Genomic DNA, 18,880 nt, shown 5'->3' on the forward strand with positions numbered 1-18,880 from the left:
AGGAGATAGAACCATGCAGGTTCTGCATTCCCATTGTGCAAACTCTGATCGTCAGTGCAGCAAGTTGTGTTTGTACCTCCGTACAAACATTTTTTTCGATAAAGGGAATATATTAATATCAAGAAGATACCAATTACACCCAGCCTCTGCAACAACGCACCGCCCTAATGGAACTACGGATGCACACAGCCAAAAACAAGAAAAGAAAACTAAAAAACAAAAGTCCCGCTACAGTATCTCGGGCCTAACAACAGTAATACATCCACCGTCAAGACAACACCTGAATTACAGACTCTCCAAAAAAGACGCCTCCAAGAAGGGAACAGTGCTCAAACACCGTCGTCGCCCGATCAAAGATCTTAGGTTTTCACCCTGAAGATAGTCCCCGCTCTCAAAACAATGCCTCCACCAAGGTCATTGCCAGGCACAACCAATTAAGGCCAGACCTTGAGTTTTCACCCTGAAAGGTAGGACTCTGCACTTCACCTGTGTTGTCGCCCCCACTTTCATACCGCTGCTGTGAAGCCCGAAACACCAAGCAAGTCCCTCAACAGCGCGAAGACTTGAACCTCCCTTAGCTAGTCCTCCCCTCCGGCCTTCATGAAATTCTCTTCTTCCGACTTTCATCATGGATCCATAGTCACTTGATGTCAACACAGAAAAAAAGCTTCGCGCCGCTCCCTCCAGAACCAATCGGTCGGAATAAAAGCATGGGTGTGCACGACCGAATACCTCCGATCCAGCAAACTCCAGGCAAAGCACTGTTACATTCGCTGGCAGAGCCTTCCGGAACTCAACCCCCCGGCCAGACCAGGAGTCCAGGCCTCCGGTAGGTCCTCCTCTTCACGCAAGAGAGGCCCTAGGACCGCCGCCTTTATTCAGATCGGACCCCCACGTCGGCGACCATCCCGGGCTGGCGGAACCAACCCTCCACCGGCGACACCATCGCCGGCTTCCATGCACCTCCATCTCGCCGCCGGATCGCGGTGATAGATCAAAAGATCCACCACCACCAACCGCAAGCCGACCCTCTCCGGCGAAGAAGAGGGCCACCTCCTCCGTCGAACCCAAGGCTGCTGCCCCGGGCGCCCTCGTGTCGCGGAAGAAGCCCGAGATCGCCTCCTCACACCGATGAGAGGCGGGGGGGGGGAGGGCATGGCGCAGCCGCCGCCCACCACCAGCCCCTACCGGTGTGCTGCGGGTGGAAGCCTTCGGGAGGGGAGGGGGGACCGCAGCGCAAGAGCCGCCGCCGCCCATCACCATCCGCGCCGGCCGCCGCCGTATGCGTCAAGGAGGGGAGAGCCCGTCGGCCGCCCCCCACGACGGCGAGGAAAGGCCCCCGCCGCCGCCACGCCCCGAGGGTCTTTGCCCCGGCGGCGCTACCGCCGGCGGCGGCGGCGGTTAGGGTTGGGGAGGGGTCGGGAGGAGGAGGGGTTGGGGAGGGGTTGGGAGGAGGAGGGGTTGGGGAGGGCTCCGTACAAACATGGAGAAAGAATTCCGGCATAGCTTAATGGTAAGCAGCGCAAGGTGATGATGGAAGCTGCCGCGTGATTTTTTTTTTACTTTTAATATAACCCCAAACAATTCTTATTGTATATTGTGCTGTAACGTGTTGTTTTTAAACTCTATATACTTATTATGTTGTTTCTGCCTGTAATAGTGAACCGTTATGTCCAATAAGAAACAAGAATGCATCTGTACATACTTACTATTGTTACTGTCTCTAATAGTTGAATTGTCTTTTTTTTCGAGTACGCGTAGGAGATCTGCGTGTTTTGTTTTTTTTCGAAATGGGGAATATGACCCCGGCTTCTGCATCATGATGATGCACACGGCCTTTTATTAATAGAGTATCAAAACAAGGTTAAAACAATTCAGGCATCGCCTAGGATTGATACAAGAATCAACCAGCGAAAGAAAACAAGAGAAAACGGACTACACTTCATTGTAACCGTCTATTGTGACGCCGACCAGCCTGGCACAAGATATCCCGAGCGACCATCCGGAGCCGTGTGCATCCAGGTAGCCATAGCATCCCGCTGTCCTTCCGGTGACGAAGTGCCCACAACTCGGACCCGGTGTCACCATATGGATAACTCTGCAAAAAGTGAAAGGAAGTTTTCTTGTTAAAAATAATATCATTCCTTGTCCTCCGGATAGACCAACATAAGGCGAGAGACCCCAATACGGATGAAAGCCTTTGATTGTCTATCAACTCCATGCAACCAATTACCAAACATATTGGTAATATTGGATGGAGGTGGGAGAGCAAAAGTAAAATTGATCGTACGCCAAAGAATTTTAGCTAAAGGACAAGTGATGAACAAATGCTCAATAGACTCTCGTTCGCCACAAAAAACACATTTTGTACAACCGTTCCATCTTCTTTTGGCTAAATTATCCTTAGTAAGTAGAACTTTATTGCTTAAGAACCACATAAATATTTTTATCTTTAGGGGAACTTTAACTTTCCAAAGGTATTTTCTTAAGAAAGGGGTATGGTCATTCATGAGATCCTCATACATAGATTTCACGGTAAACACACCATTTGTTGTCAATTTCCAAACAAATTGATCTTTCTCATCAGATAAATTAATCCTCATAAGTTTCCTGCATAATTGTAACCATAGAGACCATTTATTTCCCAATAACAACCTTTCGAAACTGATATTCATAGGTGTTTGGGCTAACACATGAGCTCATCGTTACATTCTTATGATGCACAATACTATATAAGGATGGATATTGTTGAGCTAATGGTGTATTTCCTAACCATGTATCTTCCCAAAAACGGATATGAGTACCATTACCAATCTTAAAAAAACCTCTGTTAAAAAAATCCTCTTTAACCCTCATCAATCCCTTCCAAAAGGGAGAGTCTGTAGGTTTAGCTTGTACCTCTGATAATGTCTTTTGTCTTAGGTATTTGTTGTGCAGCAGTTCTTGCCATACCCCATCCTCGCTAAGAAGTTTATAAAGCCACTTACTCAATAAACATCTATTTTTCAATTCAATGACCTCGATACCAAGACCCCCTTGATCCTTAGGTCTGCATACGATATTCCACTTGGTGAGCCTATATTTTCTTTTGTTTTCCTCGGATTGCCGGAAGAAACGAGACCTATAAAAATCCGGTCTTTTCCTTACCCCAACGGGTATTTCTAGGAAAGACAACATGAACATCGGTAAGCTAGTTAACACTGAATTGATAAGGACTAGTCTCGTCACCATAGGACAATAAACGGCCCTTCCGAGCATCCCAATTTGCTCTCAAATCGGGTCTCCATTCGGATACCAATCAGATATTCTAAGCTTTCTAAAGTGGATAGGAATACCTAAATATTTAAAAGGTAGAGACCCGACGTCACATCCAAAGATCTGTTTATACTTGGTCCACTTCCTCCTTTGCCTTCCCAAAACAAAAAATCTCGCTCTTGTGAAAATTGATTTTAAGCCCGGATAGCTCTTCAAAAAGGCATAGAATCAGTTTCATATTTACTGCTTTTTGTAAATCATGTTCCATGAAAAGTAGTATCATCCGCATACTGTAGGATAGAGATCCCCCCTTCAACAAGGTGAGGAATGAGTCCACCTACTTGACCGTCATTTTTTGCTCTCTCAATTAAGATAGCAAGCATGTCCACCACAATATTAAATAGAATAGGTGACAAAGGATCACCTTGTCTCAGCCCTTTTTTAGTTTGGAAATAATGACCAATGTCATCATTTACCTTAACTCCTACACTACCCCCTTGGACATATTGATTGATCATCCTACACCATTCGAGGGCAAACCCCTTCATCCTCAAAGTCTGTTGTAAAAATGACCATTTCACTTTATCATATGCCTTTTCGAAATCAATCTTGAATAAAACCCCATCTAATTTCTTATTATGTAACTCATGAATAGTTTCATGTAGAATGACCACCCCTTCTAAAATATTTCTGCCAGGCATAAAAGCGGATTGAGTTGGTCTTATAACTCGTGGTGCAATTCCCGTAATCCGATTTGTACCAGCTTTGGTAAAGATTTTGAAACACACATTCAAAAGACAGATAGGTCTATATTGTTGTATTTGCACCGCATCCTCTTTCTTTGGTAATAAAGTTATGACGCCGAAATTCAATTTGTAAAGAGGCAAATCCCCAATACTAAATTGATTGAACAACGCCATCAAATCATCTTTTATTACTTCCCAAAATTTCGATAAAACTCAGCTGGGAAGCCATCGGGCCCCGGCGCTTTATTACCCTCCATCCGAAAAAGTGCATCGTGAGCCTCCTCCTCGGAAAAGAAGGCTGTCAAGATCGCGTTCTCGACAGTCGATATCTGAGGAATATCCTGCACCTCTTCCTCAACCAAGGAGATGTTATTAGATATCGGAGCCCCAAAAAGTTTTTTATAAAACTCCGTAATGTATACTTTCAAATTATCTTCCCCAACAATAGTTCCCTCGTGTTGTTCTAACTGAAAAAATTTCTTTCTCCTGTGCTTCCCATTTGCAATCAAATGAAAGTATCTCATATTGCTCCCCCCTTCCTGTATATGCTTAACCTTAGCTCGCTGCGCCCACTTAGCCTCTTCCTCTCTTCGCAATCTATTCAGTTTCTCATTTGCATCTTTAAGCGATTCTCTCTCTACCGTCGATAAACTGTTCGTTTCGGCCTTCAAATCTAACCCATCGATAATACATATTAACCTATCCCTTTCTTTTTTATATTGCCCACTTTGGTTCTTTGCCCATCCTTTAAGGAATCTTCTGATATGCCTCAATTTATTCAACCATACATCCATTGGGTTTAATCCCACTAGTACCGACTTCCACTCCTTTGCAATCATATCAAAGAATCCTTCTTGTCGCAGCCAATGCAACTCAAAGGAGAACTTTGGTTTATTACCCAAGTGTGCTTTCACCCCTGAGTCGATAAGAATCGGAGTATGGTCAGATTCCGCTCTTGTCAATGCCCGCACAGTGACAAGGGGGAATTTTTGTTCCCAAGAAATAGAGGCAAGCACTCTATCCAATTTCTCATAGGTTGGTACCTCCCTACGATTTGCCCACGTAAACTGTCTTCCCGAAAGAACAATTTCACGCAGGTTCAAATGCTCAATAATGGCATTAAAAACAAAAGGCCAACGAGCGTTAAAATTATCATTATTCTTTTCATCACGTTTTCGAATGATGTTGAAATCACCACCTACCAACATAGGTAATGTTTCGGTCTCACAAATACGTACTAGTTCCGCTAAAAACTCAGCCTTATGCGCATCTTGGGCAGCCCCATAGACAGGCACAAGAATCCATTCAAAACCATCCCTTTTACACTTAATATGCAATTTAACACAAAAATCTCCGAGTACTCACTTTGAGCACTTCGAGCGTGTCCGAATTAATACCAACTAAAATGCCCCCGGATCGACCATGTGGTGGTAAACAAAACCAGGAGTAGTTATATCCCGCAGCCAAGCTGATTTAAAAAGGAATAGAGAAATTAGACCGTCCGAGTCTCCAATAAAGCTACAAAGTCTAATTTGTGTTCCCTAATTGCCTCTTTTACAAACAGGTGCTTAGCGGTATCCCCAAAACCCCCGGGATTCCAGTTTATACCTTTAATATTCTGCATTATGAAAATTGCCGCTTAATTCTTCTCCTTGTACTTTTACGAATATTTGTAGTATCATAGACTTTCCTGACCCTAGACCTCTTTTCCTTAATCACCGGATCTAGATGTTCCAAATGATCATCTAAATCCAGTGGGATGCAATCATCCTCCGCCGAGGTCACTACATAAAGTAGAAACTTTAGACATAACAAGATTTGATGGATCATCCTCCTTATTTATATACTCATCTATATTTTTTTGCAGCATAGTTAATATCCGTTCCTCTTCTAACAATTTAATTCCTCTAATAGATTTTACTACCTCTCCTTCAGAATGACCTAAAGAAATCCCCAACCGTTCCGCCTTATGCATAATCTCATCATCTGGCATATTGACAATAGAAAGTTTAGAAGATAGAGACTTACCTACACCCGAGGCATCCCTCGACTGTGCAATCCTCATAGCCTTGTCCATTTGAAACATATCTCCATCGGGCTGCCCAGCCAGCCTAGCACTAGACCTCACCCCAAGTGAAGGCTTCGGAATTCCACCAAAAGCAATGACCTCCTCCGTAGTGGGTCGAACTGCTGAGATGTCGACAGAATTATCAATAACTTCTAAACTCACACTAGATTTCACCTTCACAGAACAGGATACAATAGAATCTAAGGGCTTACCAACATGGACTGAAGATGAGGCAACCCCCATCACTTCTTTCGTGGCACATAAGCCATCACCCTTAGCCATTGCCAAAACGTCGACGGTATTACGTCCCTTAGAATGTTCCAACGAACCCCCGATCCCACTCCTACATTGTCACAAATATTCATATCATGTACAGAATCAGAAGACCAATCAAGATCAAAACGCTGCGAAACACCGAAGTTTAAATCATCTAAATTATTTGCCAAAAACTCACCATCAGGCCCACCAAGGACCCTAGCAGAATGCTGCACAGCCAATCCATCTTGCATGGCGCCAATCATTGGCATCTGGTTGCCCTCGCGTGGCGCGCTCAGCTCTGACTGGCTGACCGCCACCGCCTGGATCTTCTGCGGCGCGGTGTGCTTCACCGCAACCGGCGAAGTGCTTCTTCTTGGCACAGACAATCCCGCCTCAGCCGCAGCACGCCCACTTGCCACAGCCTGCAGCGAACCAGCCAACAGCTTGCCAGTAGCATGCAGCGAATCAGCTGCGCCGCTCGTGTCCCGGGGCGAGGCGACAGCAGAGGCAGCAGCGAGCTGTCGGCCAGCTGGCGGCCCTCCATACGCACCATGCGTGCCAGGCGCAGCAGCAGGCAGATCCTGCCCAGTAGCAGGCTGTCTGCTCAGTGCACTGATCCCCGTACTCACCAATCCCGGAGTAGCAACTCTGTTCAGTATATCTACATCGGAAAACGTGCAAAGTTTGTCATTTTGTGCCAAAGAATTGGAATTAGATGTATGTAATAAAATAGGGACAGAACAGCTCGATTTTTTTTACAACACTCTGGTTACCTGGAGAGACACACTTAACATCCACAGACCCAAATTGGATATCCTCTAAAAAATCACATTGTTCTTGCATAACATCTCCTCCTTTATTAGAATTTGAGCCAACTTGATCATTACCTTTAGATGCCCCTTCTATGCCCTTATCCCTACCATCCATGTCCATATCATGTGCATCTCCATTCTTCTCTTCACCTTGATTATCTCCATTATTTCCATCAGATCCATTATTTGCCTCCACCATAGTAACCTCATGAGACTCATCCTCAAGCTCAACTTCAAAATGTAGCTTATAAAAACCTCTCCTTATGAACATGTCACTATCTGCGAGGAATAAGTCTATGATCAAGACACCCAATCTTGGTTCTTAGCACTTTATTCTTGCGAGTATAAGCCATATCCACGTCTAGAGTTTTTCCAAATAGAGTTCCCACTCCCCATAGGGTTAAATAGTCCGATCTAACATCCGATGGCAACCCCGAAACACGAACCCAAACCTCTGGAAGCATGTGTAAGGGCTCCTCCACAGAGGACCATGAGTCAAAAGCCAGACAAGCCTCCTTGTCAGTGCAAATGTATGTGCCAAAATTCTTCAATCGTTGGACCTCTAACTTACTGGGAAGTTTAACTCTATAAATATTATCCTTGAAATGAAAAACCTCCCAAATAAACTTTTCCGAAGGAACAATCTTCTTGAGCTGTTCAATAATTTCTGGAATAGTCAAAGTAATACCTTCAACCATTACCTTTGCCAGTTTTGGATTTTCTGCCTTAGCCTTGAATACCCCACATGCAAGCTCAAAAAACATAAGCCCCTCATTTGCATAACCATGAAGGATAGCAGTTGGTTTAGGAGCATTTAAAAGATGACAGGCAGATGTGATATGATGAATAGACTCACAAATATCGCAGAAAGGAGTAGGGCAGTCATCAATATAATGCCCCGGCTTCTTGCACCGAAAGCAACCAGCTTTCTCCTCCTTTTTCTTCTTAGATGCACCCTGACCGTCACTCTCCTTGTCAATAGCCGCAGGCCCAGAAGCTTGGGGAGCGCTCTGTGTCATCCCCAATGGTTGTGATACCGATGAAATAGGTTCCGCAACCGGATCCTCAACAACATTAGTAACCCCAGCCGCCGGTTCAGAAGAGTGCACCGCCAAATTAGGTTGTTCTGCCACAACCTCCTTGGGCTTTGTAGCAGCTGTCACAGCCGCCACAACCGCCTCAACAGTCTGCTGCAAGAGAACGGCGTCGATGCCTCCACGAAGAGCACCATCTGAGACCTGCCCCCTACTCTGATTTGCCATGGCGCCACCCCGCCCATTGTTCCACCGACTCTGATTACCTCCATAGCGCGAATTCTCTCTGTTTCCACCATAGCTCGAGCCAGCCGAGCCGCTTGATTCACCTTGCACAAAGTTGCGGTTTCCCCCGCCGACACCAAAACCATGGCCCTGTTGACCACGCCCAGTGCCATAGCCAGCATAATCACGACCAGCACCTTGAGCAAATCTCCCTCTCGGACCATAATCTGTTCGGTTGTTGCCGTAGCCACCACGGCCAGCGCCATAGCTAGTACGACCGGCAGCATAGTTGCCGCGCCCGCCACCGAAGCCGTGGTCACCACGGCCACCACCAAAATCGCCGCGGCCACCACCGAACTCACCGCGGCCGCCGTAGTTTCCACGACCACCTCCAAAACCTCTGCGCCCCGCGTTGAAACCACCTCGCCCGGGGTTGAACCCACCCCGGCCTCCGTCTCCACTCATGGCGATCTCGACAGTACGACGACGGATGACTGGAGCCGCCGCTGAACTCTTCTTCCAGGTCAAGCCAAGAAATTTGCGAAAGGCAAATCCGATCGACGCCTCACCCACCTTGGCTATCCTCGGAACGCGATCGCCTTCCAAACGATCGCGAGGTTGACTTGCCTGCCTAAACTTTGGGCCCAAACAGCGCCCGAGTCTCTGTGTCCCGGCCCGCAACCGAGCCTGGTCCACAGTCAACGATTTTGAAATTTCCGTCAACCCCGGATCTTGGTTCCCTGACATGGACGCCGGCGACCAACGCCGCCGATGAACCATCGTCCAACCTCCATTGTCATCGTCCACAAAGACTGACGGCTCGAGCACCGGCAATTTTATGTGATCCAACGATCTAGCTTTCTTGACCGATGCCGGAGAGGATGAAAAATCCGTACCTGCGCTTGAAGAGAAGAAAATCGCCGCTCGGGTCGCTAGACGCTGAACATCCCGCCGCCGTAACCTCTTCATTTGCCTCTGGTTAAGCTCAGCTGGATCTTCGGAAAGGTCTGCATTTTGCGACGGCGAAGGAGTACGGCAAAGGTAGGATGCCAGACGAACTCCTTCTCTGACCGGCGATTCCTCATCTCCAGACGCGACAAGCTCCTCATCGTCACTCTCGTCACCTTCTTCGTCCGGTTGCAACGCCCAGAAACGACTCCCGAAGGATCTCTCCGATGAGCAGCCCGCAACATCCACAGGCACCACCGAAAAAAGGGCCGACGGCCTCTCCTCCGGCTCCTTGGATGTTGCCGGACCACACCGCAGCGCTCCTGAAGCCGACAGATCCCGCAGCGGCGGCCCCGTCGCCGGCGATTGGGTGGCGAGATCGCCACCCGCGTCGCCCGCCTGTCGCCTAACGGTCATTTTGTGCGTCTCCAGCGATTAACATAAAGTAGAAGGAGACCGCGTGTTTTGTATTAAGCTCAAAGGGGAAAGGGACAACGTCCAGTACAGAGATAGAACTTGCACACAGACGGAGCCGGCCACACCACCCATCCAAACAGAGGCTACTCCTCCCCCTGGTGTCTACCTAAACCACGACTAGAGAGCCACAGATGCCACTCCTCTCTAATCCGGCGACCAAGCTCGTGAGGGCTGGTTTCGAAGTTGTCGAAAACGCGAGCATTGCGCTCGAGCCATAGGCTCCGGATAACGAGGGAGATGAGGGAGTTCACCATCTTACGCTGGCCCACGGGCCGCTGCTGGACTACCTCCAGCCACCAGTCGGAGAGAGGGGCAGTCGGGGAGGGGAGCGGGGTGCGCAGCTTAGGGTTGGTGGTTGCCCAGACCACTGATACGTCTCCAACGTATCGATAATTTCTTGTGTTCCATGCCACATTATTGATGTTATCTACATGTTTTATGCACACTTTATGTCATATTCGTGCATTTTCTGGAACTAACCTATTAACAAGATGCCGAAGTGCCGGTTCTCGTTTTCTCGCTGTTTTTGGTTTCAGAAATCCTAGTAACGAAATATTCTCGGAATCGGACGAAATCAACGCCAAAGATCTTCGAATCCCCGGAAGCATCCAGAACACACGAGAGGGACCAGAGGGGGGCACAGGCCCACCACACCATACCCTGGCGCGGCCTAGGGGGGGCGCGCCCCCCTAGGGTTTGGCCAGCCCTTCGACCCCCTGGCGCCGCCTCTTCGCCTATATAAAGCCCCTGGATCAGAAAACCCGATACCAATTGACGAAACCCACAGAAACCTGCCAGAGCCGCCGCCATCGCGAAGCCAAGATCTGGGGGACAGGATCTCTGTTCCGTCACCCTGCCGGAGCGGGGAAGTGCCCCGGAAGGCTTCTCCATCGACACCGCTGCCATCTCCACCGCCATCTTCATCACCGCTGCTTGCTCCCATGAGGAGGGAGTAGTTCTCCATCGAGGCTCGGGGCTGTACCGGTAGCTATGTGGTTCATCTCTCTCCTATGTAGTTCAATACAATAATCTCATGAGCTGCCTTACATGATTGAGATTCATATGATGATGCTTGTAATCTAGATGTCATTATGCTAGTCAAGTGAGTTTTACCTATGTGATCTCCGGAGACTCCTAGTCCCACGTGTGTAAAGGTGACAGTGTGTGCACCGTGTGGGTCTCTTAGGCCATATTTCACGAGAATACTTACTCATTGAATGGCATAGTGAGGTGCTTATTTATATCTCTTTAAGATTGCAGCATGTTGTATCACAATTTATCTATGTGCTACTCTAGTGATGTGTTATTAAAGTAGTTTATTCCTCCTGCATGTGTGTAAAGGTGACGGTGCGTGCACCGTGCTAGTACTTGGTTTATGCTATGATCATGATCTCTTGTAGATTATGGAGTTAACTATTGCTATGATAATATTGATGTGATCTATTCCTCCTACATATGCATGAAGGTGACAGTGTGCATGCTATGCTAGTACTTGGTTTAGTATCGTTGATCTATCTTACACTAAAGGTTACTTAAACATGAGCATTATTGTGGAGCTTGTTAACTCCGGCATTGAGGGTTCGTGTAATCCTACGCAATGTGTTCATCATCCAACAAAAGTGTAGAGTATGCATTTATCTGTTCGTTATGTGATCAATGTTGAGAGTGTCCACTAGTGAAAGTGTAATCCCTAGGCCTTGTTCCTAAATACTGCTGAGTTACTACTGCTTGTTTACTACTCGCTGCGTTACTACTACTTGCGTTACTACTGCTTGTTTACTGTTTTACTGCGTTACTACTGCTGCAATACCACCACCATCAACTACACGCCAAGCACTTTTCTGGCACTGTTGCTACTGCTCATACTTATTCATACCACCTGTATTTCACTATCTCTTCGCCGAACTAGTGCACCTATTTGGTGTGTTGGGGACACAAGAGACTTCTTGCTTTGTGGTTGCAGGGTTGCATGAGAGGGATATCTTTGACCTCTTCCTCCCTGAGTTCGATAAACCTTGGGTATCCACTTAAGGGAAACTTGCTGCTGTTCTACAAACCTCTGCTCTTGGAGGCCCAACACTGTCTACAAGAATAGAAGCTCCCGTAGACATCAAGCACTTTTCTGGCGCCGTTGCCGGGGAGGAAAGGTAAAAGGCTCTCATACTACGGTCTCAGGTAAAGTATTTTTCTTGCGCCGTTGTGTGTGTGCTCAAAGCTATTTCCTTTAGATCCTGCAATTGCATCTTGTTGTTTCTTGTTTACACTAGTTTGGCATAATGTACAAGAGTGAGCTTCTTATTCTATTTCCTGATTTAAAACATGGATTGTTTGATGCGAAAATTAAAAAACCTATGAAATCTTATTTGCATGCTTGGTAGTAATATTAGTATGAACGCTTTGAACACCATTGTTGATAATGATATAGAAAGTTCTAAGCTTGGGGAAGCTGGTTTTCATGATATTTTTAGTCCCCCAAGCATTGAGGAGAAAATTTTCTTTGATGATACTTTGCCTCCTATTTCTGATGATGATAATGATAATGGTCTTTTGGTGCCACTTACTGCTGAGAGTAAATTTTGTTGTGATTATACTATGCCTCCTACACTTGATGAGAATAATAATGATAGCTACTTTGTTGAATTTGCTCCCACTACAACTAATAAAATTGATTATGCTTATGTGGAGAGTAATAATTTTATGCATGAGACTCATGATAAGAATGCTTTATGTGATAGTTATATTGTTGAGTTTGCTCATGATGCTACTGAAAGTTATTATGAGAGAGGAAAATATGGTTGTAGAAATTTTCATGTTACTAAAACACCTCTCTATGTGCTGAAATTTTTGAAGCTACACTTGTTTTATCTTCCTATGCTTGTTACTTTGCTCTTCATGAACTTGTTTATTTACAAGATTCCTATGCATAGGAAGCATGTTAGACTTAAATGTGTTTTGAATTTGCCTCTTGATGCTCTCTTTTGCTTCAAATACTATTTCTTGCGAGTGCATCATTAAAACTGCTGAGCCCATCTTAATGGCTAAAAAGAAAGAACTTCTTGGGAGATAACCCATGTGTTATTTTGCTACAGTACTTTGTTTTATATTTGTGTCTTGGAAGTTGTTTACTACTGTAGCAACCTCTCCTTATCTTAGTTTTGTGTTTTGTTGTGCCAAGTAAAGCCGTTGATAGAAAAGTAAGTACTAGATTTGGATTACTGCGCAGTTCCAGATTTCTTTGCTGTCACGAATCTGAGCCCACTGCCCTGCAGGAAGCTCAGAAAATTATGCCAATTTACGAGCATGATCCTCAGATATGTACGCAACTTTCATTCAATTTGAGCATTTTCATTTGAGCAAGTCTGGTGGCCTAATAAAATCCATCTTTACGGACTGTTCTGTTTTGACAGATTCTGCCTTTTATTTCGCATTGCCTCTTTTGCTATGTTGGATGAATTTCTTTGATCTATTGATGTCCAGTAGCTTTATGCAATGTCCAGAAGTGTTAAGAATGATTGTGTCACCTCTGAACATGTTAATTTTTATTGTCCACTAACCCTCTAATGAGTTGTTTCGAGTTTGGTGTGGAGGAAGTTTTCAAGGGTCAAGAGAGGAGGATGATATACTACGATCAAGGAGAGTGAAAGCTCTAAGCTTGGGGATGCACCCGGTGGTTCACCCCTGCATATATCAAGAAGACTCAAGCGTCTAAGCTTGGGGATGCCCAAGGCATCCCCTTCTTCATCGACAACATTATCAGGTTCCTCCCCTGAAACTATATTTTTATTCCATCACATCTTATGTGCTTTTTCTTGGAGCGTCTGTTTGTTTGCTTTTGTTTTTGTTTTTGTTTGAATAAATTGATTACATCATGCTTGTGTGGGAGAGAGACACGCTCCGCTGGTTCATATGAACACATGTGTTCTTAGCTCATAATATTCATGGCGAAGTTTCCTCTTCGTTAAATTGTTATATGGTTGGAATTGGAAAATGATACATGTAGTAATTGCTATAATGTCTTGGGTAATGTGATACTTGGCAATTGTTGTGCTCATGTTTAAGCTCTTGCATCATATACTTTGCACCTATTAGTGAAGAAATACATAGAGCATGCTAAAATTTGGTTTGCATAATTGGTTTCTCTAAGGTCTAGATAATTTCTAGTATTGAGTTTGAACAACAAGGAAGACGGTGTAGAGTCTTATAATGTTTTCAATATGTCTTTTATGTGAGTTTTGCTGCACCGGTTCATCCTTGTGTTTGTTTCAAATAAGCCTTGCTAGCCTAAACCTTGTATCGAGAGGGAATACTTCTCATGCATCCAAAATACTTGAGCCAACCACTATGCCATTTGTGTCCACCATATCTACCTATACTACATGGTATTTTCCCGCCATTCCAAAGTAAATTGCTTGAGTGCTACCTTTAAAATTCCATCATTCACCTTTGCAATATATAGCTCATGGGACAAATAGCTTAAAAACTATTGTAGTATTGAATATGTAATTATGCACTTTATCTCTTATTAAGTTGCTTGTTGTGCGATAACCATGTTTACTAGGGGAACGCCATCAACTCATTGTTGAATTTCATGTGAGTTTCTATGCATGTTCGTCTTGTCGGAAGTAAGGGCGATCTACACTGAGTTGAATGGTTTGAGCATGCATATTGTGAGAGAAGAACATTGGGCCGCTAACTAAAGCCATGATTCATGGTGGAAGTTTCAGTTTTGGACAAATATCCTCAAATCTCTAATGAGAAAAGAATTAATTGTTGTCAAATGCTTAAAGCATTAAAAGAGGAGTCCATTATCTCGTTGTCTATGTTGTCCCGGTATGGATGTCTAAGTTGAGAATAATCAAAAGCGAGAAATCCAAATGCGAGCTTTCTCCTTAGACCTTTGTACGAGGCGGCATAGAGGTACCCCTTTGTGAAACTTGGTTAAAGCATATGTATTGCGGTGATAATCCGGGTAGTCCAAGCTAATTAGGACAAGGTGCGAGCACTATTGGTACACTATGCATGAGGCTTGCAACTTATAAGATATAATTTACATGATGCATATGCTTTATTACTACCGTTGACAAAATTGTTTCATGTTTTCAAAATCAAAGCTCTAGCACAAATATAGCAATCGATGCTTTTCCTCTATGAGGACCATTCTTTTACTTTCAATGTTGAGTCAGTTCACCTATTTCTCTCCACCTCAAGAAGCAAACACTTGTGTGAACTGTGCATTGATTCTTACATACTTGCTTATTGCACTTATTATATTACTCTATGTTGACAATATCCATGAGATATACATGTTACAAGTTGAAAGCAACCGCTGAAACTTAATCTTCTTTTGTGTTGCTTCAATACCTTTACTTTGAATTATTGCTTTATGAGTTAACTCTTATGCAAGACTTATTGATGCTTGTCTTGAAGTGCTATTCATGAAAAGTCTTTGCTTTATGATTCACTTGTTTACTCATGTCATATACATTGTTTTGATCGCTGCATTCACTACATATGCTTTACAAATAGTATGATCAAGTTTATGATGGCATGTCACTCCGAAATTATCTTTGTTATCGTTTTACCTGCTCGGGACGAGCGGAACTAAGCTTGGGGATGCTGATACGTCTCCAACGTATCGATAATTTCTTGTGTTCCATGCCACATTATTGATGTTATCTACATGTTTTATGCACACTTTATGTCATATTCGTGCATTTTACGGAACTAACCTATTAACAAGATGCCGAAGTGCCGAGTTCTCGTTTTCTGCTGTTTTTGGTTTCAGAAATCCTAGTAACGAAATATTCTCGGAATCGGACGAAATCAACGCCAAAGATCTTAGAATCCCGGAAGCATCCGGAACACACGAGAGGGACCGAGAGGGGGCACGAGCCCACCACACCATACCGCGGCGCGGCCTAGGGGGCCCGCGCCCCCTAGGGTTTGGCCAGCCCTTCGACCCCCTGCGCCGCCTCTTCGCCTATAAAAGCCCCTGGATCGGAAAACCCGATACCAATTGACGAAACCCACGAAACCTGCCGGAGCCGCCGCCATCGCGAAGCCAAGATCCGGGGACGGGATCTCTGTTCCGGCACTCTGCCGGAGCGGGGAAGTGCCCCGGAAGGCTTCTCCATCGACACCGCTGCCATCTCCACCGCCATCTTCATCACCGCTGCTGCTCCCATGAGGAGGGAGTAGTTCTCCATCGAGGCTCGGGGCTGTACCGGTAGCTATGTGGTTCATCTCTCTCCTATGTAGTTCAATACAATAATCTCATGAGCTGCCTTACATGATTGAGATTCATATGATGATGCTTGTAATCTAGATGTCATTATGCTAGTCAAGTGAGTTTTACCTATGTGATCTCCGGAGACTCCTAGTCCCACGTGTGTAAAGGTGACGGTGTGTGCACCGTGTGGGTCTCTTAGGCTATATTTCATGGAATACTTACTCATTGAATGGCATAGTGAGGTGCTTATTTATATCTCTTTAAGATTGCAGCATGTTGTATCACAATTTATCTATGTGCTACTCTAGTGATGTGTTATTAAAGTAGTTTATTCCTCCTGCATGTGTGTAAAGGTGAGAGTGCGTGCACCGTGTTAGTACTTGGTTTATGCTATGATCATGATCTCTTGTAGATTATGGAGTTAACTATTGCTATGATAATATTGATGTGATCTATTCCTCCTACATATGCATGAAGGTGACAGGTGTGCATGCTATGCTAGTACTTGGTTTAGTACGTTGATCTATCTTACACTAAAGGTTACTTAAACATGAGGCATTATTGTGGAGCTTGTTAACTCCGGCATTGAGGGTTCGTGTAATCCTACGCAATGTGTTCATCATCCAACAAAAGTGTAGAGTATGCATTTATCTATTCTGTTATGTGATCAATGTTGAGAGTGTCCACTAGTGAAAGTGTAATCCCTAGGCCTTGTTCCTAAATACTGCTGAGTTACTACTGCTTGTTTACACTGCTGTGCCTGCGTTACTACTGTGGGTTACCAATCCAGCACTTGGTGAATTCTGTTTCACAGATGACTATGCTGCAATAGCCACCACCATCAACTACACGCCAAGCACTTTCGCTTGCAACGCTTGTGCTGCCACATAGCTTATTTATACCACGTGGTAACTTTTCGACTATCTCTTGCGTCGAACTCAGTGCACCTATTAGGTGTGTTGGGGACACAAGAGACTTCTTGCTTTGTGGTTGCGAGGTTGCATGAGACGGATATCTTTGACCCTCTTCCTCCACACGAGATTTCGATAAACCTTGGGTATCCATCTTAAGGGAAACTTGCTGCTGTTCTACAAACCTATGTGCTCTTGCAGGCCCAAACTCGTCCACCCGAGAATAAGTCTTCCGTAGGCATCAATCGGCCCGGTAAAACCGGGCCTTGAGCCAAAAGGAGGGGACTTGCCCCGCTTCCGACCTACGGAATAAGTAAAATAACGTTAAAAGTAGTGGTATTTTACTTGCGCCCGTAAAGGCTCCCACTTATCCTACACCTCTTAAGTCATTTCACAAAGTCGGACTAGAGTCAAGCTCAACAGGGTCTTCTTTCCCCGCTGATTCCGCCAAGCCCGTTCCCTTGGCTGTGGTTTCGCTGGATAGTAGACGGGGCGAGTGGGAATCTCGTTAATCCATTCATGCGCGTCACTAATTAGATGACGAGGCATTTGGCTACCTTAAGAGAGTCATAGTTACTCCCGCCGTTTACCCGCGCTTGGTTGAATTTCTTCACTTTGACATTCGAGAGCACCGGGCAGAAATCACATTGGCGTCAAGCATCCGCGAGGACCATCGCAATGCTTTGTTTTAATTAAACAGTCGGATTCCCCTTGTCCGTACCAGTTCTGAGTCGACTGTTTCATGCTCGGGGAAAGCCCCCGAAGGGACGATTCCCGGGCCGTCCCCGGCCGGCACGCGGCGACCCGCTCTCGCCGCGTGAGCAGCTCGAGCAATCCGCCGACAGCCCGACGGGTTCGGGCCGGGACCCCCGAGCCCAGTCCTCGGAGCCAATCCTTTTCCCGAGGTTACGGATCCGTTTTGCCGACTTCCCTTGCCTACATTGTTCCATTGGCCGGAGGCTGTTCACCTTGGAGACCCGATGCGGTTATGAGTACGACCGGGCGTGGACGGTACTCGGTCCTCCGGATTTTCATGGGCCGCCGGGGGCGCACCGGACACCGCGCGACGTGCGGTGCTCTTCCGACCACCGGACCCTACCTCCGGCTGAACCGATTCCAGGTTGGCAGGCCGTTAAGCAGAAAAGATAACTCTTCCCGAGGCCCCCGCCGGCGTCTCCGGACTTCCTAACGCCGCCGTCAACCGCCACATCCCGGCTCGGGAAATCTTAACCCGATTCCCTTTCGGGGGATGCGCGTGATCGCGCTATCCGCCGGGGTTACCCCGTCCCTTAGGATCGGCTTACCCATGTGCAAGTGCCGTTCACATGGAACCTTTCTCCTCTTCGGCCTTCAAAGTTCTCATTTGAATATTTGCTACTACCACCAAGATCTGCACCGACGGCCGCTCCGCCCGGCTCGCGCCCTAGGTTTTGCAGCGGCCGCCGCGCCCTCCTACTCATCGGGCATGGCGCTTGCCCAGATGGCCGGGTGTGGGTCGCGCGCTTCAGCGCCATCCATTTTCGGGGCTAGTTGATTCGGCAGGTGAGTTGTTACACACTCCTTAGCGGATTTCGACTTCCATGACCACCGTCCCGCCGTCTTAATCGACCAACACCCTTTGTGGGTTCTAGGTTAGCGCGCAGCTGGGCACCGTAACCCGGCTTCCGGTTCATCCCGCATCGCCAGCTTCGCTTACCAAAAATGGCCCACTTGGAGCACCCGATTCCGTGGCGCGGCTCACCGGAGCAGCCGCACCATCCTACCTATTTAAAGTTTGAGAATAGGTCGAGGGCGTTGCGCCCCGATGCCTCTAATCATTGGCTTTACCCGATAGAACTCGTAATGGGCTCCAGCCTATCCCGAGGGAAACTTCGGAGGGAACCAGCTACTAGATGGTTCGATTAGTCTTTCGCCCCT

General features: G+C 46.2%; 1 non-coding gene across 1 annotated transcript in view; it reads right to left on the reverse strand.

The window, feature by feature from the left end:
* Nucleotides 1-16,511: 16,511 nt before the first annotated feature.
* LOC124658608 overlaps nucleotides 16,512-18,880 on the reverse strand; it is a 3,277-nt gene continuing 908 nt past the window's right edge. The window contains exon 1 of the ribosomal RNA XR_006989318.1: nucleotides 16,512-18,880. This exon is cut by the window's right edge and continues 908 nt beyond it. This is a non-coding gene — a ribosomal RNA (28S ribosomal RNA).

The sequence above is a fragment of the Lolium rigidum genome, chromosome 5, assembly GCF_022539505.1.
Source record: "Lolium rigidum isolate FL_2022 chromosome 5, APGP_CSIRO_Lrig_0.1, whole genome shotgun sequence".
NCBI classification, from domain to species: Eukaryota; Viridiplantae; Streptophyta; class Magnoliopsida; order Poales; family Poaceae; genus Lolium; species Lolium rigidum.